The sequence below is a fragment of the Lissotriton vulgaris genome, chromosome 7 (genome assembly GCF_964263255.1).
Source record: "Lissotriton vulgaris chromosome 7, aLisVul1.2, whole genome shotgun sequence".
Lineage (NCBI taxonomy): Eukaryota > Metazoa > Chordata > Amphibia > Caudata > Salamandridae > Lissotriton > Lissotriton vulgaris.
The window spans coordinates 1,007,992,447-1,008,016,536 of NC_141695.1; the positions used below are offsets into that span (position 1 = coordinate 1,007,992,447).

At 47.7% G+C, this 24,090-nt stretch overlaps 1 protein-coding gene across 1 annotated transcript in view; it reads left to right on the top strand.

The window, feature by feature from the left end:
- Nucleotides 1-24,090, top strand: part of DOCK2 (dedicator of cytokinesis 2) — a 2,333,210-nt gene that overhangs the window by 1,800,793 nt on the left and 508,327 nt on the right. The window lies entirely within an intron of this gene.

Below are 24,090 nucleotides of genomic sequence, written 5' to 3' on the forward strand. Positions count from 1 at the left end.
AAAACATGTCAAAAACTATGCGGGCTGTAGGCGTGCGAGATAGTGCAGGAGCCCTCGAGAGAAAATAAAACAAGCATTTGCAATGCAATAGGTCTCGCATTTGCGAGAAATTGAGCTATTGTCATTGTAAATTACAATGTCTTTTATTTATGTGTTGTTTTTTAAAACAAATAAATGAAAGGCAGTGTCATTTACAATGCCAATAACTTAAACTCTCGCAAATATGAGACCTATTGCATTGCAAATGCTTGTTTTATATGTTGTACAGCAGCACGGGCAGCTGACCAACAAGACTTAAAGTGAACTAAAATGTAAAAAGTGCTATGACACAGTCAAAACTGCCCGTATGATAGTGCTTTTAAAAAAGAAAAAACGTTAAGCCGTGTTGGTCAGTAGCCTCCATTTCTATGCTACTTGCATGTGTCCTGATTTGTTCCTGAGAGTTCTCTGCCTTCTCTGTATGAACTTTTTGTGCCTCTGCAACACTTGCTTCTGTGTTTCCCCCTCCATGCAGCCTCTGCTTAGAACCTGGTCCTCTGTGCCCCTCCGCAATACTTCTGTGAACCTTGTGCCTGACCTGCAGTCAGTCTATGTGACAACCGCTTCATACTACCTATGTGTATGTGTTGCCCTACCTAGCCAGCTGGAGCGCCTCCCCTCTCTTTGTGTGGCAAATCACCCATCTGTTGCTTCCATCGTCCTGCAGCTTTTATATGCAACTCTTACCGCTTCTGCATCTGCTGATGCCCTGTCTTCCTGCTGCCCCTAGGCATCCCAATTTCTCTCTTGCAACCTCAGCATGCCAACGTGGGCAGCCCCTTCTTGGTCATCGTTGTGCATTCCTACATCTTATAAGACTTTGGTGCCCCCCCCCGCACGCCCTGCACCCTGCGTCTATTTTTTTGGCACCAATCCCTGAATAGGACAAGCGCTGGTCTGCTGGTGACTTAAATAGTCAGTGGAATGCCACAAACCATGCACTAGTCTATAACGCCCTGTCCACAGGTGCACACTCACCTGGGGCCCAATTTCTGCTCAATTAACACCACACCAGTTTACCTTCATCATGGCTCCACATATTACTCCTTTTGGGCTCTCATCCCAACACCAGGAGCCTGCTCACGGCAGTATACTTACTTTACTCTTAGTCACTTGCCTGTGTATTTTCAGCACAAATTGTGCTGCACCACCTTGCCTTCCTCTGGCTCCACATATTTCTCCTTTCTGATTCTCAACCCAGCACCAGGAGCCTGCGACAGAATCTGAACCCACCTGCTTTGGGCAGTAATACATACTTTACTCTTAGTAAGTCGCTTGTCCATGCATTTAATTTTTTCACCATTGTGTTCTCAGTCCATTGTAATGTTGTCCCTTATTGTCCCACGGAGTGTAAGGTGTTATTATTTTCATTACATCTATTGGTGAGCATGTACACTTTTGAATGTCACATTTGTAACTTCTGGCATTCAGGTACCCCCGTTTAAATACTGCTTTTACCATATCGGTTTTACACTTGCTCACCAAGCTAAAACTTACAACAACAACAAAATTAATAAGAATCACATAGGTAAAATCTATTGAATTTACCAGTGCTCGTTTATAATACCTTTGTAGAAGACAGACGTTAAAAAAACACAATGTGTAATCCATCTTTAAAAACATAGATTATTCGCTAGGCTAAAACCAGCACTACCACAATGATTCCTTCAAAATAATGGTAGACCAATATTATATCCTTTACGACATGAGTCCCAGGGACACAGGGTCTCATATATATTGAGTACATAAACTTGCACATGAACTGGGTCACTAGATTAATTTAGCAGATGTGACAGTACAGGGAAGCTACGTTGAACAGTGAAGGGGTCCTTTAGAACGTTATGGTTGATTTGGAAAATGGATACAAAGCAGCAAACTACTTAGACATAACAAATTCAATGCTAAGACAGAGCTATTACATTTAAAAATAATATATCTTCATTTAATAAAAAAATACTATTTAATATTGATCGCTAAAGCAGCCAGAAGGTAAGGCAATACAACTGACAAAACACTCTTGTGTATAGACCAGTGCTTTCCAAACGTTTGAAAACAGCAACTGTTGGGCATATTATCAAGGGGTTTATCTCCGCTTTTATGGCTTTAAGTAGCCTCAAAAGTCTCCATATTTGTAGCTGAAAACCTCATTGAATTAATAGTCTGATATTTTTGAAACAAAACCTCTTTATGTCCAACCCAACCTCCCTTTGAACACCTAATTTGTCGAAAACAACTGAATGGATTTACACCAAATCAAACAGAGACGCTTCCTTAAGCAATGGTCTAAGTTCAAGTCAAATGTTTTTTCAGACAGCTGTTCTTCATCAAGCGGGAGCCGAGAAAGGGGGGGGGGGCAAAACGTGTTTACCCCATGTTAATTTACTTAGGAAACTTTAGACACAGCTACAGCCTGAAATGCTGAACTGGTAGAAACACCCTAACCCCAGGGCCCAATAAGGCGTAAAAAAAAAAGTCGGGAGTTGCGTGAAGTCTGCAAATCCCTCCAAAAAAGTTTTTAAAAAAAATTCATTTAAGCCCCCAGGTGGGCCAGGTCCCAGGGGCAATTGTAATTTGGTATGTGGGGCCCCCTGCAGCCCTGGGAACCGCCACCTCCCCGAGGCTATATTTATTAAGTGCGGCGGAGCCACACACCCCTCCCACAGCCCGGGGACAACCACCACCTTGTGGCATTAAAAATAAAATAAAGAAATGTCTCACCCAGTAATGACTAAAACAAGATGGACTTTTACTTATTAACCCCATCACTGCGGCGGCTATTTCGCCGCAGCGCTAAGAGGGCGGGGCGGCCGCACAGCGGCCGCATGCTGGTGACAGAACCGCTCCGTCAGCAGCCGCGGTTGGGCTGTGCTCGTGACGAGCGGTTCCGTCATGGCCCCGCCCCCCTAATAGAACGCGCCATGCAGGCGCGAAATCAGCGCCGCTCAGGCGCAACGGCCGGGCCATGACGGAACCGCTCCGTCATCAGCACAGCCCAACCGCAGCTGATGACGCAGCGGTTCCGTCATCAGCATCGAAGTAGTTAAAGATTACTTATTATTATGGATACTGTGGTCCTCTAATTCTCAAAAGTTAATAATTAGTGCATACTAAAACATCATACTTTAATTCTGTTTATTAATGCATCAGACTGTTTGAAATTACATCGTTCCAATTAAGAGAGGTTAATGATAAACTCACTGAGTTGACCCTTGTCTGAATTAGGTCCGTAGTTGCTGTCCATAGACACCATTCCTTATGGGTTCTTTTTCATTGTTTATACATTTGATTTAAACTGACCAACCAGCAACCACCCTACTATTCTGCATATGATTAAGTCTTTGGAAAGTCAAAATGCGTAATGCTGCATGAATTGTTCTCATTAAAAGACTGACACTGAGTATCGGCTGGTGGGCTTGTTTTCACGACTCTGACAATGGAGTCTGTGTCTCCGTTTGGAAATATTAAGGGGTGAAGTTCCCGGGCAAGCCCCGACCCAACAGGCTGGGCATCCCTTGCGTTGGTTTTCATTTGGAAAACTATTGGAATGGGATGCCCGCTGGCTGTATTTCAACAAGTGGTCAGAGTATTTGAGGCTGGGCCACCGATATAAGAAGGCCTGCCTGTTATACACTGTGAACGTTTTTTGGACCAGGCAGGGTTTGTGGGGGTACTTACTCTTGCACGCCATACCGATGGAAGCATTTTGGAGGGAAAACAGCATGAAACTACGAGTAATTTTGGTTTCAGGAAGAAAGTGATACCATCTTGGATATCGATGTGATTTAACTCAGCCATACATGGAATTGAATCCTTAGAAGGCAAATTAGGATTATGAAATTATCAACGTAGTATCCAAGGTAAACAAATAAAAAATATCTAAGCCAGTGATGTCAAAAAGGATAGCAACTTTTACTTATTAATGAGCTAAGCAATATGGATACTGTGGTCCTCTAGTTCTCAGGAATGTGGGAACTTTGTCTAAAGTTGATAATTGGTGGATACTAAAGCATTATACTTTAATTCTGTTTATAAATGCAACAAACTGTTTGAAATTACATTGTTCCCAATTGACATAGGTTAATGTGACCATTGACCTTGTCTAGGTAGGTCGCTCCCCCGCTGCAGCGCTACTGCTCTTTTGCCGCTCTGACTGGTTTGTTTGCCCCCCTGCCCGGTTCTGTATGACTCTGCCCCTTTTTCTTCTGTACTGTACCCCTGCCCGGTTGTGTGACTGTGCCCCTGTTCCCTTCTGTACCCCTGCCCGGTTGGGTGACTGTGCCCCTGTTTTCTTCTGTACCCCTGCCCGGTTGTGTGACTGTGCCCGTTATCCCCGGTAATCTTTGCCCCCGCTCCCCCCTCCCTCGTGCCCCGCGCTTCACCAGTTCCCGCCGCTGCCTCCCCTGTGGCCCGCCCCATGCTCATTCGCTGCCCGTCCCTCCACCTCCCGCCTCCCAGCTGAGCCTTCCTGCCCACCTCCCCATAAATGGCGGCCGCTGCAAGGTAAGGAGAGCGACCCTTGACCTTGTCTAGGTAGGTCGCTCCCCCGCTGCAGCTCCACCGCTGTTTTGCCGTCTGTGTGCCGCTCCACTCCTGAGGTCTGCTCCGCCGCTGTTTTGCCGCTCTGCCTGGTTTGTTTGTCCCCCTGCCCGGTTCTGTATGACTCTGCCCCTTTTTCTTCTGTACCTCTGCCCGGTTGTGTGACTGTGCCCCTATTTCCTTCTGTACCCCTGCCCGGTTGGGTAACTGTGCCCCTGTTCCTTTCAGTACCCCTGCCCGGTTGGGTGACTGTGCCCCTGTTTCCTTCTATACCCCTGTCCGGTTGTTTAAGAATAGTGGGGGCGCACCAACACAAAGTACAAAAAGCCAAGGTTTATATCAAAATTACTCCTTCTTCCTTCTTTATTCATTAGGTTCTGTATACAAGTGCATCATTTTAATCACACAAGAATCAGCCAATGCGTTTCTCTCCCACATTGGGAGCTTCCTCAGGGCAGATATTGTTGATGATCTCAAATCGTAGTTCCGTAAACTCCCTATAAATATCGTAATGGCGATTGTGTTAGGGAACCACTGTCACCTTGATTCGTCAGCTCCTATGCGTATCCGATGGCCTGTATTTATATTTGTAAACAGCCTCGATTGAGTAATTGCAAATCAGCAAAATAGTTGCATACCGGTGGTGCGACGTGGACATTTTTTTGCTGCTAGTGTCAATTAGGTCGTCTAGTAGACGTTCATGCAGCATAGCCTTGTCAAGGTGAGGAAGAATTGAAATAGATTCTTCTGCATAGGATCGCACAATCTTGTAATGGCGACAGAGAACTAGAACAGGTTCCTCTGCTTAAAATCAGGCCTTGTCCCTGGATCCGGACAATTTGTACTCGGCGTCGCGGTATAATTCGGCATCCGTGATCCAAGTGCACCCTGTCCGGTTGTGTGACTGTGCCCTTTATTCTCGGTGATCTTTGCCCGGCTCCCCCTCCCTCGCGCCGCTCTGACTGGTTTGTTTGCCCCCCTGCCCGGTTCTGTATGACTCTGCCCCTTTTTCTTCTGTACTGTACCCCTGCCCGGTTGTGTGACTGTGCCCCTGTTCCCTTCTGTACCCCTGCCCGGTTGGGTGACTGTGCCCCTGTTTTCTTCTGTACCCCTGCCCGGTTGTGTGACTGTGCCCGTTATCCCCGGTAATCTTTGCCCCCGCTCCCCCCTCCCTCGTGCCCCGCGCTTCACCAGTTCCCGCCGCTGCCTCCCCTGTGGCCCGCCCCATGCTCATTCGCTGCCCGTCCCTCCACCTCCCGCCTCCCAGCTGAGCCTTCCTGCCCACCTCCCCATAAATGGCGGCCGCTGCAAGGTAAGGAGAGCGACCCTTCCCCTTGTCTAGGTAGGTCGCTCCCCCCGCTGCAGCTCCACCGCTGTTTTGCCGCCTGTGTGCCGCTCCACTCCTGAGGTCTGCTCCGCCGCTGTTTTGCCGCTCTGCCTGGTTTGTTTGTCCCCCTGCCCGGTTCTGTATGACTCTGCCCCTTTTTCTTCTGTACCCCTGCCCGGTTGTGTGACTGTGCCCCTATTTCCTTCTGTACCCCTGCCCGGTTGGGTAACTGTGCCCCTGTTCCTTCAGTACCCCTGCCCGGTTGGGTGACTGTGCCCCTGTTTCCTTCTATACCCCTGTCCGGTTGTTTAAGAATAGTGGGGGCGCACCAGCACAAAGTACAAAAATCCAAGGTTTATTTCAAAATTACTCCTTCTTCCTTCTTTATTCATTAGGTTCTGTATACAAGTTCATCATTTTAATCACACAAGAATCAGCCAATGCGTTTCTCTCCCACATTGGGAGCTTCCTCAGGGCAGATATTGTTGATGATCTCAAATCGTAGTTCCGTAAACTCCCTATAAATATCGTAATGGCGATTGTGTTAGGGAACCACTGTCACCTTGATTCGTCAGCTCCTATGCGTATCCGATGGCATGTATTTATATTTGTAAACAGCCTCGATTGAGTAATTGCAAATCAGCAAAATAGTTGCATCCCGGTGGTGCGACGTGGACATTTTTTTGCTGCCAGTGTCAATTAGGTCGTCTAGTAGACGTTCATGCAGCATAGCCTTGTCAAGGTGAGGAAGAATTGAAATAGATTCTTCTGCATAGGATCGCACAATCTTGTAATGGCGACAGAGAACTAGAACAGGTTCCTCTGCTTAAAATCAGGCCTTGTCCCTGGATCCGGACAATTTGTACTCGGCGTCGCGGTATAATTCGGCATCCGTGATCCAAGTGCACCCTGTCCGGTTGTGTGACTGTGCCCTTTATTCTCGGTGATCTTTGCCCCCGCTCCCCCCTCCCTCGCGCCTCGCACTTCACCAGTTCCCGCCACTGCCTCCCCTGTGGCCCCACCCCTCGGTGCTCATTCGCTGCCCCTTCCCTCCACCTCCCGCCTCCCAGCTGAGCCTCCCTTCCCACCTCCCCATAAATGGTGACCGCTGCAAGGCCACGCAGCGGGCGCGCCGAATGCAAGCCCGTCTGCGCCCGTCCGCGCCTGCACCGTGCCCACCGACAGAACCCCTGGATCATGTACCATCCAGTAAGCCTGCATCAGGTACGATGCCAACTCACTCATTGCACTCAACCACGGACGGCTCCTCGGCTGCCACATGGCCGCCCCTAAGCGCACCCACGGCCCCTTCACCCGCCGGAACTGCACCTTCTCCTGCATCAAAGAAGCTGAGACACCCGCTACAACAAAACCCAAACAGCTCCGGTGTATCCTGCTCAACACCCGCTCCGCACGCAAACATGCCGTCGAGCTCTGGGACCTACTCGACACCACATCACCAGACATCGACTTCCTGACCGAAACCTGGATGAACGAAGCCTCCTCCCCGGACATCGCAGTGGCCATCCCTGACGGATACAAGATCACCCGCAGAGATCGTACCAACAGAGTCGGAGGAGGAATCGCCATCACCAACAAGAACACCATCAAGGTCTCTACAAACACCGCCGACACCCTCAACACCGCCGAACACATGCACTTCCATCTTCTCCTCCAGCCCCCACGTTGCCTTCAGCCACGCTTCCGAACTCACCTGGACCGACCACCACTGCATCACCTTCACCTTCTGGAAACCCGTCACACATCACCGCACACTACAGTTCCCCCGACGTCGCTGTGGCAAAGTCACCAAGGAACTACTACAAACACAACTCGCACTCAACCCACCGACCAAACCCACCAACCCTGAGGAGGGGGCTCGCACCCTCAGACTCTGGATGGAAGACTGCGCCAACACCTTAGCCCCAATGAGCCAGCACACCAACATAGACGTCACAGAGAGCCAGCTGGTTCACCCCAGAACTCCTAGCCTCCAAGCGCACCTGTCGGAAACTGGAAAACATCTGGCACAACGAGAAAACACCTGACAGCCTCGCAGCCCACAAAGATGCCATCTGCAACCATCACCACCTCATCAGGACTACCAAGAAGGCCTCCTTCAAAGACCGCCTCGACAACAACACACACAACAGCAAGGAGCTTTTCAACATCGTGAAGGAACTCTCAAATCCCAGCTCCTGCGCCAACAACATCCCGCTGTCACAAGAGTGTGCGACGCCCTCGCTGCCGTCTTCCACCGCAAGATCACTGACATCCACGACAGCTTCAACCCTCGGATAAACCCTGCTGACCCCACCACACCGGATACACCGATCCCCGCTGACCACGACTTCCTCACTACTTGAACCAACGTGAACTCCGAGGACACTATCAAAACCATGAGCACCATCCACTCAGGTGCCCCATCCGACCCTCTTCCTCACCACATGATCAACAAAACCGACAGCTCCATCGCACCCCACCTATGTAACATCATCAACCTCTCCTTCGAGACCGCAACCTTCCCTGAGAGCTGAAACACGCCAAGATCAACGCCCTACTAAAAAAAAACAAGGCGGACCGCCCTCATCGCCGCCACAGACGACATCAGAATCCTACTCGACAACGGCGAGACAGCAGCCCTCATCCTCCTGGACCTCTCCGCCACCTTCGACACCATCTGCCACCACACACTACGCACGCGCCTCCATGATGCAGGGATCCGAGACAAGGCCCTGGACTGGACCGCCTCCTTCCTCTCCGATAGAACCCAAAGAGTCCGCCTCCCCCCGTTCCACACCGGAATCACCAAGACCGTCTCTGGTGTCCCGCAAGGATCATCCCTCAGCCCGATGCTATTCAACATCTACATGGCACCACTCGCACGCATCGCCAGACAACACGACCTCAACATAATCTCCTACGCTGACGACACCCAACTGATCCTCTCCCTCACCAAGGACCCCCTCACCGCCAAATCCAACCTCCACCGTGGTATGAAGGCCGTCGCCGACTGGATGGAAGAAAGCCGGCTCAAACTGAACACGGACAAGACGGAGATCCTCATCCTCGGGCCCAACCCCTCAGCCTGGGACGACTCCTGGTGGCCCGCATCACTGGGCACCCCCCAGGCACCAACAAACCACGCACGCAACCTAGGATTCATCCTCGACTTGAAACTCAGCATGACCAACCAAGTCAACGCAGTCTCCTCCACCTGCTTCTACACCATCCGCATGCTCCGCAAGATCTACAGATGGATCCCGACAGACACACAGAAAACCGCCGCCCATGCCCTCGTCAGCAGCAGACTCGACTACGGAAATGCCCTCTATACCGGAGCCCCATCCTATCTCATCAACAGACTTCAAAGAATCCAGAGCGCCTCTGCACACCTGACCCTCGACAATCCGTGCCGAGACCACATCACCCCCCACCTGAGAAACCTGCACTGGCTCCCCGTCGACAGAAGAATCTCCATTAACCTCCTGACCCACGCACACAGGGCACTCCACAACACCAGCCCAGCCTACCTCAACAACGACTCTCATACTACGTACCCAACAGGAAACACCGCTCCGCCGATCTCTCACTGGCCGCCATCCCACGCATCCTCAGAACCACTTCCGGGGGCAGGTCCTTCTCCCACCGCGCCACCAAGACTTGGAACATCCTACCTCTCATCCTACCACAAACTGAGGACCCGCAGACTTTCAGGAGTCTACTCAAGACCTGGCTCTTCAACCACTAGCTGCGGCTCCCCCCCAGTGCCTTGAGACCCTCATGGGTAAGTAGTGCGCTTTACAAATCCTCTGATTGATTGATTGATTGATTGAATGATATACTCACTGAGTTGACCCTGGTCCTATTTAAGTCTGTTGTTACTGTCCATATACATCATTCATTATGGGTTCTTTATCACTGTTTATACATTTGACTTAAACTGAACAATGAGCAACCACCCTTCTATTCTGCATATGAACAAGACTTGGGAAAGTCAAACCGCGTAATGCTGCATGAATTGTTCTCATTAAAAGACTGACATTGAGTATCGGCTGGTGGGCTTGTTTTCACGGCTCTGATGATGGACTCTGTGTCTCCCTTTGGAAAAATTAAGGGGTGACGATCCCTGGCAAGCTTTGACCCAACAGACTGGGCATCTTTTACAACATTTTTTGCTTTGAATAGAATATATATATATATATATATATATATATATATATATATATATATATATATATATATATATATTCTTTTTTACCAGCAACAAGTACTTGTACTCCACGAGGTATATATTCAGGCTGCTTTATTTGACGAGGTTAAAGTCATCAACATCACCAAAAAAGCACAACCAACGCTTTTCGACCAAAGTACACAAAACATTGATTGACCTGCCGGACAGACCGGTAATCTCCAGCTGTGGTGGACTGTATGAACCAATGTCTGAGTATGTCAACCATTTTCTAGCCCTCATGGTGACATCACTGAATTCCTATATAAAATATACTGGCGATTCTTTTTAAGAATCTTGGTGAATACACACTGGCAGGATGGTTACCTCTTTGCCACCATCAAAGTGGTGTCTCTCTATACATCAATTAACCATTAGATGGGATTAGGTGCCTTGAATGTATTTTTAATGTCAGAAAGACATTAAATACCTGAAAAACGTGATTATGGAAATGGACGAAATTTGTCTCAGGAATAACATCTTCCTATTCGACCAACAACTGTACTGCCAGATCTGTGGAACTACAATGGGAGTTTCCTTCTCTCCAAAGCTACGTGAATTCCACCACGGGATGATGGGATAAAACTGTGCCTTGGGGAGAGGGGCTGGACCAATATACAGAAAAAATATTATTAATTTATTGATGACCTTTTTATTATATGGAACGGTACTACTGATTATTTTATGCAGTACTTTAATCTACTGAACGATAATGACACAAGTCTCAAATGTACACGTAATCCCAGCACTACAATGGTCCAATTCCTAGATGTACAAGTGTATATAGAACACAGAAGAATCCAGACCACAGTATATAGGAAACCCACTGTAACCAATAGCATCTTACATGGATCAAGCTTTCATCCAAAATTTAATCAGGAGTATACTGTTTGGAGAATTTTTTAGAATGAAAAAAAACTGTTCAGATGAGAAAGAATTAACAAAAAAAACATGCAAATTCCTGAAAAGAGGATACAAACCAGCATATATTAAGGGAGGAAAAGGGAAAGCAGAGCAATACCTTTTATATATAAGAGCATTTGCGGACTGCATGGTGGAGACTACTGTCCAGGCATCTGTGCACATGTAAACTGAAAGGATCCTTTATTGATTACAACTAACCCGGGGTAGGCCTTATAATGTGAGTGGGAATTCATAGTATATGTCTGAAGGACTTACTGAAGATCTGTGGTGCTTAAATGAATTACCCATTATAGGCATGATCTTCATTATAGTACAGTTTTGTGCTACTTAGGTATTGGGACCAGCGAAGTATCAATCTTGGTGTAAAAATGGCTCCTTAGTGTTGAGCCACATTCCTTTGCATCATATCTAAATTCCATATACAACTTTAAGAATCTTCATATTTTCCTGGCTTGGATTATAATCAGTTTCTAGACCTTTGTTCCCCCATTTTGGTCCAAGTTAACTGCTCTCATTTTTAGCAGAGGATCAAAGGCCTCCATACACAATAGAGGCACTAACAATGTTTGGCCCATTTCATGTGAAAGGAAGGGGTGGGCAGTAACTCTGCACCAGTTAATTAGATGGTCACACTGCACCTGTGCTTGGACAGCCCATGCCCATAGAAACAAAGCAGGAGATCCAGAATTCTGGGTTAACCCAGGAGAGTCTCAGTTTTAAAGTTTTGGTGAGAATTGATCAGGCGTCTGTCTCAGCTAGAGGCTGAGGTGAAGCTCTCAGGGAATCTATTTTCATAGACAACTTGAAGTCACATGTTGGAATGTCCCAGAATGCCAATCAGGAGGGTTCAGACAGAGATGGAGTGGCTCACTATGTTTGCTGGAATATAAAATGTTGTGCTTTAGTTGTTCATTGAAACTATATGGTGATGTTACAGTTGATGACAAGGAAGTTAATTGACTCACTGCTGCTGGTGTTGTTAGTGCATATTTCACTTTACATTTGTGAATGTTTTATTAAAATGGGTAAGGAAGTTATTTTAGAACTTGTAGAAAGTGAGTTCTCATTTTAAATTTCTTGTGTAATAACAAAAATTACCATGACAAAAAACCCTAATTTCTTCATTAACTGCAGTGTACTCATTCCTTATTCCTTTCAGTTTTACAGCTTTGATTACATCAAGATGGCAGTCAAGAGTGCCACACTTTTGTCATTAATACAGAATGTTAGCGCTTTAGTTGTTCATTAGAACACTATGGTGGAACAACAGTAGAACACTGTGGAATCATCTGAAAGACTGCTGCAGTTGTTGGAAGAAGATGTATTCAGAATATCAGAATTTGTTCTCATATGACTAAGGGAGAAAGTGTGAAATGTGTTCTCATTTTAGCATCTGGAGCACTTTCCATAACCTCTATATGAACATCATGAGAAAAAACAGTTTTCTAGCAAATGTGATTCATCAAATCCCCACAGAGTGTCAGCATTTTTTACTGGGGAATGTCACCTGATAACTCACCAAAATTACTAAATAGTATATTACCACCAACAAATGTATATCTAAGATCTGTTGTCCCTGTTTAAATGTGCTCATTTTAATGATTTTCAAAACGTGGTTGTCAATTCAACGCATTTCAATAGGGACTATGCCTCCAAGACCTGCAATGGCTGCCAACAACATGTTGTCCATGTTGTGGCTAGCCAATCAAGGGGGGGGACTCCTTTTGTAATCACTTGCATGACCCTGGAGGTCAGAGTGTGCTCACCGTGCCCCTTATATTTTTATCAATTCCTTTGTCAGAATGCAGGGACCCTATTCCTGTGTTTTGCAACGGCTGCCGCAACATATTGTTAATAGTCTTGGCTGGCCAAGTAGGGTTGACAGGCCTCCTTTGAAATGGCCAGTCCTAGCACATCAGGACACTTACGATCTAGGTATAACTAACTTTTTAAACTCTTAATGCCTATCCTGAAACCCTTTTTAAATCATAATTTCTTGAGAACAGCTGAATTTATTTATGCCAAATCACAAAAAGCACTCTTTCTAAGTACATTTCTAACTGCCAAACTTTGGTTTAATTCCGTTCAGCTATTTTTTTTCTGCAGAGAAGAGCAAAGTTTCCCATGGAATTAACATTGGAAATCACGCTATTGAAATGTCACTTTTTCTTGGCTTCCACTTGACAGATCAGAGCAAACCTTTTCATGAATAAACTAATATAGATGAACCTTTTTTGATAAGATTTGTACAGATTTGTCAAACAACTCAAAAATCATTAGCAAAACGAAAAACGTTCTTCCTTTGTGTAGCATCCACCCCAGCCTGGGTACTCAATGACCAATGCCTGGGGGGCCAAGTACTAAGCCACACACAGAGTTTAATATTAAACATCTTTATTCTTCTGCGTGTAACTCCAAACTCAACATTTTTCATACTCCATCTTTCATCCACCACTTCGATCAGGAGCGCGATAAGTTAAGTGCCTAAAGTGAAAAAAGTCTCTAGTTACAGAATTCCCAGGACACTGGGAAGTCACCACATGTCACTTGGCGGATACCACACGGAAGGGTTCAACATTATAGGGACCATCAGACTTCATTCTTTGCATCTATCGAGCCATCATAAGATCTCCTTCATTAAACATGACGTTCTTGGCTCATCACCTCTTGTCTGCATATGCTTTAATTTTCTGCTTGTTAACTAAGTCCTTTATGCGAGTTGCCCTTTCAATACTTTCTCGTTGGTTGGTCCTTTGAGGTAACTTGGCTGCTATTGCTCTCTCTAACATCAAAGTCTCAGGAATTTCACTGGTGTTCAAATGCAGAGTTTAACAATAGACTCGTATGGTAGAATTGAGTACAGGTTTCAACTTGAGCCATTTTAGAGTTGCACGCTTATCACTTTCTTTACCATACTCATAAAACGCTCAATGAGTCTGATGCTTTATGTTCAAATGTCACCGGAAATCCTTATTCCTGACTATAAAAGGACAGGCCATTATCAATATCAGACTTCACAATAGTTGGACTACCCCATCTCTCAATGACTTGTTCATGATTAGTGGATGCAAGATCTTCTAGGAGCAGGAAACAGGAATATTCAGCTAGAATTACTACCAAATGATGTCCATTAATCAATGGATATTCTCCCCCAAAGATGCTTATAGAGTTCTGACATATTCAACATACATGGACTCAGCTTTGTAGAAAGACAGTTGCATAGATGACAGGCCTTGAGTTACTTTTTGACTCACTCATCTAGGTATGGGAATTAAGTTCAATCTCGAAGAGATTTTTTGTGGCAACTATACCATGATTTCCTTCATGAGCTACTTCAATCATTCTCTGTTGCAGACTCTCTGGAATTAGGATTATCGACCCTCATAGTATGTCACCTTCCTTAATTATGGACAGTTCATCTTTAACGTTCTTGTCTTTTTGATATTCATCATCACTGGTGAGGGGTTGGGTGTGTCGGTTCTATGACTGATGTATAGGTATATCTTTCAATTTTAGCATGTCACTATCATGACTTGTGGCAGTGATAATCTGGGCTTATGATATGGCAGCTGGTATATTTGTCTTGACAATTAAATTAATGTAGGCCTCAGCCGTCTTGGGTGGAGTACATTGACCTTTTATATGGACTCTGAAAAAGTAGCAGGATTCTGATAGTTTTCTGGACTATTCACAATTGTATAATTATACTCTTGCATTAGTAATCCCCATCTTTCAGTGAAAGGAGGCATCTTGACTTTTGAATTGCCAAATAAAGTTAGTAAAGTTTGGTGATCAGTTACCAATGTAAAAGGTTTTCCATACAGCAATACGTGGAAAAATGAATAAACCCATACCATAGCAAAACTCTCTTTCTCAGGTTGTGAGTATTTACATTCTGGCTGGGACAAACTACTACTGTCATATCCCACAATATGCCTTCATGCATTTGGATTGTTCACTATGCTGTGCAAGAATAGTGCCTAACCTAACAGGACTAGCATCCTCAACAACCTCTGTATGGATTTCTGGATTAAAGTAGGTCATTTCAGAAGCACTTTCTATGGAAGTTTAATTTTCTTTAAAATTTTTGTGCATTCTTCCAGCCAATCAAATGAAACATTTTACTTCATCAACTCTCGTAATGGAGTACTTACAGTAGCAAAGTCTCTTATGTATCGTGGCTAGTAACTAGCCATGCCAAGAAACAAGTATTTTATAGTGCTGGACTTTTGCAGGATCAGGTGTCATGCCCCTATCAGAAACGATATGGCCAAAGAATTTCAACTTTTCCAATGGAACTCACCGTTGTCTTAATTTCATGTCAAACCTACATCAGTAAGTAAATGACATACCTGTGTAAGAGCTTTATCATTCTCTATTTGTGTAGCTCCAAAAACCAATAGGTCCTCACTATAATTGAATGCATTCATAGCAGTTTATATTATACGTCGAATGACGTTTTTAAAAGTTCTGCAGCCCAATACCACCAAAACTGAGTCTCCTTGTGTTTGCTTTGTTCGCTCTAAGTTGGCAGGGAAGACCTGGCTTGGCAGTTCGGGCTGGGCTGTTCCCTTGAGGCACAGGGTCAAGACTGATTTGAATACTTCTGGGTCTGAACTGAGGTGGCGAAGTGAGTTAAAGAATGATGATGGATTCAATCCAGATCTGTGACTGGGGTTGAGTGCCTGAAAAGTTTCAGCGCTCTGTCCATCATCTCCTTGTTTTTGCTTTGTTTGCCCTAAATTAGCAGGGTATGCCCAGACGTGGGCTCCTTGCTCACTTTGCCACTGGACTCAAGCTAGCCTGGCTGATGAATGGTGCTACCCAGAAACCGGTCCCAGGATGCTTATATCCGGTTAAAGGAGGACCTGGATTCGCAGTTCGGGCTGGACTGTTCCCATGAGGCACAGGGTCAAGACGGATTTGCATACAGCTGAGTCTGAACTGAGGTGGTGAAGTGTGCTAAAGAAAGATGATGGATTCAACCCAGATCTGTGTCTGGGGTGAGTGGCTGAAAAGTTTCAGCGCTCCGTCCATCATCTCCATGTGTTTGCTTTTTTCGCCCTAAGTTGGCAGGGTATGCCCAGACGTGCGTGCCTTGCTCACTTTGCCACTGGATTCAAGCTAGCCTGGCTAATGAAGGTGTTACCCAGAAACCGGTTCCAGGATGCTTGTTTATGGTTCAAGGAAGACCTGGCTTGGCAGTTCGGGCTAGACTGTTCCCATGAGGCACAAGTCAAGAATGATTTGCATACAGCTGGGTCTGACCTGAGGTTGCGAAGTGAGCTAAAGAATGATGATGGATTCAACCAAGATCTGTGACTGGGGGTGAGTGCCTGAAAAGTTTCAGCGCTCCATGCATCATCTCTTTGTGTTTGCTTTGTTTGCCCTAAGTTGGCAGGGTGTACCCAGACGTGGGCCCCTTGCTCACTTTGCCACTGGATTCAAGCTAGCCTGGCTGATGGAAGGTGTTACCCAGAAACCGGTCCCAGGATGCTTGTTTCCGGTTCAGGGAAGACCTGACTTGGCAGTTCGGGCTGGACTGTTCCCATGAGGCACTGGTCAAGACTGATTTGCATACAGCTCGGTCTGAACAGAGGTGGCGAAGTGAGCCAAAGAAGGATGATGGATTCAACCAAGATCTATGACTGGGGTTGAGTGCCTGAAAAGTTTCAGCGCTCCGTACATCATCTCCTTGTGATCACTATAATTGAATGCATTCACTGCAGGTTGTAGTATACGTCGAATGACGTTTTGGAAAGGTTCTGCAGCCCAATAACACCAAAACTGAGTATCTTGTAATAGAACAGACCAACATGTGTAGAAAATGTGCTGCTATCTTTTTGCCTGAGAAATGCCAAAAGACGTTGTCCCTTTCTATCTTGGCGTGGATAGCAATGTGCTAATCCTATGCTTAAAAACTTTGTCAGAAAAGCAGACATTTGGGTGAGAAAATTCACAGTGTCGCTGGCATTGTAGGGTGCTCGATGCAGGAGCTGCTCTCCACTTAAACTTGGCACCCATCCAGAGTTATCTGCTTACTTTTTTCTTAATTTGTGCAGCACTCTGTGCCTGAAAGGGTGATCTTTTGACTTATACTGAGTGTTCCCTTGTGTCTCTCTGTAGAGGTATAATGATAGCGTAACATGTGTCAGGGGTTGCTTTTATTCATTCCAAGTTGGCTTGGCTGGTGTTTTACCAATCCAAAGTTATAGTACTGTGCCTGGAGTGATAAAAGACTATTGCCATTCCATAGTTTGGCATGGATGGCGTTGTGCTAAACCTATGCTTAAAGACTTTGTCCCTTTCTATCTCAGCATAGATAACCCGGTATTTGTAAAGGGCAAAGTAATCACCCCTAAGGGTCTCAAGGCGCTGCGGGCCGTCTGGAAGATGTTATGTTAATGCGTGTTTTATATAGCGCTCAGCTACTCCGGGGAGTGTCCCGGCGCTTCTAACTTGGTGCGGAAAACAGGGCTAGCAAGACATGACCAAATCTATTGGATGAAAAGCCAGGACTTCCGTTCTTTCCTAAAAGCAAGCAAGGTGTCAGTCTTTCTAAGAGTAACCGGTAAGGAATTCCACAATTGTCATGCCTGGTGTTTGAAAGACCGGCCTCCGATGCGTGCTCGCTGGATCATAGGAACGTCAGCCAAGGCTAGCGAAGCTGACCTCAGTGTTCTTGATGGATGATAGAAACACAGCCGCTTGATTATGTAATGTGCACCCGTACCATGAAGGGCTTTAAAAGCCAGCGTCAGCGTTTTAAACACAATACGCTTCTGGATCAGGAGCCAGTGGAGTTTTTTCAAAAGTTCTTTAGCACTGGATCTCCGATGAAGGCCAAAAAATAGCACGGGCAGCAGAATTTTTGACTATTTGGAGGCGCGATAAAAGATACTCCGGGAGTCCAAGATATAACGCGTTCGCATAGTCCAAGCGTGAACCAATTAACGCCTGCATCGTGATTTTTCTATGACCTTGGGACAGCAGAGGCAGGCAAGATTAAGCGAGTTATTGCCTAGAGTCACATGGTGCTTGGCTACCCTGTCACCGGCACCAGGGATTGAACCAGGAGCCCAGTGTTCCAGAGTCAGTCACCCTAGCTGCTGCACCACACCTCTTCCTCTGGATAGCAGGGTGCTAATCCCATGCTTAAAAACCGACATTTGAGGTGATCAAATTCAGTGTGTTGCTGGCGTTGTGGGGTGATCTGTACAGCAGCTGCTCTGCACCTAAAGTTCCCTGCTTCTTTTTTGCATAATTTATGGAGGCACACTACAACTACCTGGAAGGCTGTTCGTTTGATATATACATATATATATATATATATATTGTTAGAAACGGGACCCTGGCCGGCCAAGACTCGCGTCGAGGTCAGTCAGGGATCATCATCTCTAAAGTCAGGGCAGGGGAGTCACACACCAAGGCAACCCCCACTCGCCCTCTAGGTAGCGTGGCGCGAGCAGTCTAGGCTAAACTTGGAGGCGGTATGAGTTAAGTATTTGCGCACGCACCCCAGCAACAACACCCAAGGCCCACCACAAAGAAAGACTCTACACAAGGATATATATCAAAAATAGCCTTTGTATTTATAATAAACAAATCACATTAGATAACACACGCAAACTGTACAATGTGCCAGAGGCACGGGCAGAATTTACAAGGGGAATTATGTACAGGACAGGGCCACATGGACCACTGTCAGGGGTAGGCACTTGTTAGAAAATAATACTGGTAGATATACTTATGTCGTAAACATAGAATGAGTAGCACCAAAATTATAAATGCAACACACATCCAGTAGTCACTGGAAAAGTAAGGACCTCCTACGCAACCCTAACACACTGTAGGTAAATCACGCAGGTAACTAGGACCTAAGGAAGGAATACCAACACCTAAGCAGTTCACTCTTAGTCAAGGGAAGGAAACCTAAACATAACATGAACCATCAACAATCCACTATGCAGGTCACATTTAGCATAATGGATAAACATAAACAATCCTCTCTGCAGGTCACGTTTAGCAAAAGGGGATAACCATAAGAATACCTAGTCAGGTCACTTTTAGAAAAGGTACAGGTTAGAACACATGCGCAAGAATCACATCACAAGAAATTACAATGCGCGGGGTGCACAAAGCACAACACTCAAAAGGTCCCTCAGGCCAACTGGCCTCGAAAGGGGCGGAATGCCCTGAGTCTCAGTGTCAGGGGGTCTGTGCAGGCAGCACAGAACACAAAGCCTAAACGTGGCAACTGTCCACTAAGTGCTGGACAGTTGTTAACAGGACTGAGCAACGTTGGAGCCAGGAGGGCTCAAGAACAAGGTGGGCAAGGAGCCTCTCAGGGGCTCACCAAGCAAATGTTCAAATAGAGCTTCAGCGCTCTCAGGATGATCAAAAACGCCCCCAGAGCCTCTCTGGGCCCTAAATCAAATATGCGCTTAAGAGCTCAGCGCTCTAAGATACTGAGGGGCTGTGAGCCTCGTGGGCTCTTCACAACAAATATCGCCGTCGTTGGAGCCTCGCTGGGCTCAAAACACACAACTTGCCCCCAGGAGCCTTCCAGGCTCGCACAGCACAAATGGGGTCGTTGGAGTCCCTCACAGGGGACTCGGGATCAAGAAGAAATGCCCCCTGAAGCCCTCGGGCTTCACACAGCAATGCGCGCAAGATCGCGCTACGGGGGAGGAGCGGACACCGTCAATGTGTCCCGACGCCCCTCTCCTCTGCCAGGCACTCACCGGCTGTTCTGCTGGCAGGACGGCTCCTCGGCGGCTCGGCTGGGACCGCGGGCGGGCTCCCCTCCACTCGGGAGCCTCGGCGAGACGCGGTAGGCTGCTTCCTTCGCCTCCCGCCTGGCCTGTCTCTCCTGCACGCCGCCTGACTTCTGCCGGGGCCGCCAATGGCAGCGCGGCCCTGGGGGTCAGGAGGCGGGACTTCCGGGTCGCTCTAGGCAGCGGCCCGGCGACGATTCTTGATGCTCCTGGGCTGCGGCGGTGATCTCCTTGGCAATGCCGGGTGGGCACCGGCTCAAAAATGAAATACAGACCACGGGGCAATGCCGGGTGGCACCGGCCTCGAATTAAAATAAAGCGAGGTGGCACTCGTTATGCCCAAAAATCGGCAAAGTCGACTCCAATGCCGGGTGGGCACCGGCGATGCAAATAAAGTGCTCCCAAGCGCTCTGGAGCACAGAAGAAGCGCGCTCAGCGCTTCAAGGGAATAAAAGCGCGCCTAGCGCTCTAAATCAGAATCAGGGTGCCTCCAGGCACAGCAAAGCTCCAGCAGGGTCTGGAGGCAGGCAGAGGGGCAAGGCAGGGCCAGAGCCAGCACACTGGGTCTCCAGGCAGGGAGACAGCCAAGTGGCGGTGCTCTTGGCCCCTGCAGCAGCAGCAGCCCCCTCTGGCAAGATCCTAGGCAGAACCAAGAACAGGACAAATTGTATGGGGACACAGCCCCTTCTTATACAGCAAAACCCCTTTGTCTCAAGGGTGCAGGGTGGGGGAAAACCAGTCGCAGCTGGTTCTGAAGTACTCTGTTTACCCCAACCACCCTCTCTATTCACTGGCAGGGCTAGGGCCATCAGTCGCACTACAGGGGGTGGAGCCAGCATTGTCCGGGGAAAGTCCAGGCCCATCAGGGACCAAGTGCACTCCTCCCAAGCCATCAAGCATGCTGATCTCACACTCACCACCGGGCAGACCCATCCAGCCTTCCTGGAGCCAGGCTCACCAGCCAGCTCCAGCCAATCACACTGCAGACATATTTTCCATTAATATGCCAAGTCCCAGAAATGGCATTTCTACACATGCCACATTCACGCAACATACATCATTGAAAAGCATTCATTCCCACGAACACGCACATACCAAATTCGAGCATGCACTCCCCACACATCAGGAATTACTAGGGACACAGACATTCCTCATGCATCCCTATGGGAGAGCAGGCCAGCCTAACTACATGCACGCACTTTACTCTGGGGCACAGAGAAAAAGTGCGCACAGACCAGAAAATCATCCACGCATATCACAGATTAAAAACAAAAAGATTAGGGGTGAACCTGCCTTAAGGGCCAAGTCCAACACAACCCCCTACCAGCCAAAACGCAGGGCAGACCAATCACCACCGTGATGGACTTACCTGCTTGGGGCGATAAAACACGGACGCGGGCCCGCAACTGCAGGGACACCCTCCTGTTTTACGCCACTGTGAACCCCTAGGGTTCTTTCTAAAGCTACTGTAGGGACTCACTGGATTACCCCACTGGTACTCTCCAGCTGCCCTCGGCGAGGACCAGGCCCTAGGCCACCCAGGTGCCACTGGATCCTGCCAACTCCCCAAGTGGGGGGTAATAACCCCTGGCACATAACAGCCATGCTCCACTCTTCCTGTCTGCAAGACAGGGCTAGACTGCCACTGGTTCTCCAGCCTAGGGTCTACAACCTTAGGTGGACCAGGAGTCTCAGGGAAGGCTCTCCTCCCCTTACCTCTTCTCCTAGGGTTCCTCCTCCTCCTGCGAGGGGTACCCTCTAAACACCACTCTCCCAACCTAGGGTTTAACCCCTCAGGTGGTACTGGGGTCAGAGGTGGGCTTTCCCACCCTCTGCACCCCCTTCCAGAGTCCTGCCCCCTCCCAACCGGGGCGGTACCTCTGGAAAAAGAACTGGTTAGGATACTGGTTACAGTACTCCCACCCTTCAGGTCAGGCAAACCCTGAACCTGGACCCCCAACCTCCGGTCTAGAACCTTCGGTGGAATCACTGCCTGGCACTCCAGGACTTCTGAGGACTCACAGGTCACTCCCAAATCACTCCTTTCACTGGACTTCTGTACTCTCCCTCCTGGAGCAGTACTGCCAGACTCCACAACTACAGAAGCTCCGCTCACAGATGCTCCAGGTCCTCCACACACTAGGAGATCTCCCTCAAGTGGACTAACAGGAAAGCATAGGTCCCCACCCTGGTGTTCCCTAAAGAAACCATCCAGGCTCTGAGGCAGGGCTTCGGGCATCTGGGGACTCTCGGTCTCACACTTACTTCCGCTCCACTGAGACAGACAGCAAGCCCCTACACCCTCCTCACTATACTGAGACCTAGCTGGGCTACTCTCACCCTCCTCCACCACGCTGGGTTGGAGAAAACCTGACCCACTATTATTGGAATCACTCACTAGCGGTGCTAAGGAACCTCTTGCACCTTCCCATCGGTCTGCTTCCGCTGCAAGCTCACATGCACAAAACGATCCAAACTTCAACAGGTGTTGGCGCAACCCTGGTGAACAATAACTGAGCAGGTGCTCTGTGACAACCATGCTAAACAATCCGCCAGACTTGTCGTTCACGTGAGCCTTTTCCCAATCAAACAGTGCTCCACAACACTCATCCTCAAAGTCTTCCCAAGACTGATGAGGCAGTTTCCTAAGTCTCCTGAACTTCAACCCAAACTCTTCTGCGGGGGAAACAGGCAACATACTCGGGGAACTGGGAGTGGGACTGTCAACACTAACACTTAAAAAGCTGCCACCACTGGACTCCACCCTCCCTGGGGAATCCAGACAATTACACATGCACTCAGGGGGTAACCTACTCTCTTGGGCTACCTTCTCCCTGAACAAGGCCCTCTCAGCCTCTAGCTTGGCAAGCTCCAACCTGAGCTGTTCCATCGCTAGCTGATGCTCCCTCTCTTCCTTCCTATCCAACCACTCCTCTGGGGACAGGGAAAGGGATGGGGCGCTGGTACTGACACTGGGCTCAGCAAGGGACTCCCTATCTATGAGGTCCTCACTCTCTGCTGACATCCATCCACTGTCATCACCATCCAACTCGCATTCATCATCAGAATCTTCAGGGCTCCCCACAGACTCACCACCCTCATGGCGTGCGGCCCGGGCCCTATCTCTCTCACTGTGCTCGAGCTCCCACTGACCCTTTTGCCACTGGATCAGGCTGTCCCTAAGCTGGGACTGAGTAACCAACTCACTCACCTCCATGCCTCCCTTTTCGCAGAATCTGACCAGCTCTAATCTACTGTACCTAAACAGACTACAGAGATCAAAAACTGGCTCCATTTTGACGGACGTTCTCGGGAAAAGTTTGGCACAGGGAACCTGGGGGTCTGAGCTAAACAGGAGATTACAATCACAAAATTCAGCAAGATTCCTAACTCAGAACTTGCACTCCACTGTCCAGCGTAACACACACTCATTCACACACAACCCTCCCCTCGGACTGGTAAGGCAGTTTCTACCACCCCTGATTCTCTCAACCTGACCACTAGCGACACAGGTACCAAACTCTGGGAGCAGGGCGGGGAACAAGGTACTGGACAAAATACAAATGACACCTTTCAGGAGAAGCAAAACTGAACTTCCCTAAAAAACAATAATTCCCAAAACGCGGTTATCTAAAAAATGCAGAGCTTTGAAGTGTGGCCTGTCGCCACTGTGGTACAGCGCAAACACAAATCCTTATCCTCACCGCTTGCCGCCAATGTTAGAAACGGGATCCTGGCCGGCCAAGACTCGCGTCGAGGTCAGTCAGGGATCACCATCTCTAAAGTCAGGGCAGGGGAGTCACACACCAAGGCAACCCCCACTCGCCCTCTAGGTAGCGTGGCGCGAGCAGTCTAGGCTAAACTTGGAGGCGGTATGAGTTAAGTATTTGCGCACGCACCCCAGCAACAACACCCAAGGCCCACCACAAAGAAAGACTCTACACAAGGATATATATCAAAAATAGCCTTTGTATTTATAATAAACAAATCACATTAGATAACACACGCAAACTGTACAATGTGCCAGAGGCACGGGCAGAATTTACAAGGGGAATTATGTACAGGACAGGGCCACATGGACCACTGTCAGGGGTAGGCACTTGTTAGAAAATAATACTGGTAGATATACTTATGTCGTAAACATAGAATGAGTAGCACCAAAATTATAAATGCAACACACATCCAGTAGTCACTGGAAAAGTAAGGACCTCCTACGCAACCCTAACACACTGTAGGTAAATCACGCAGGTAACTAG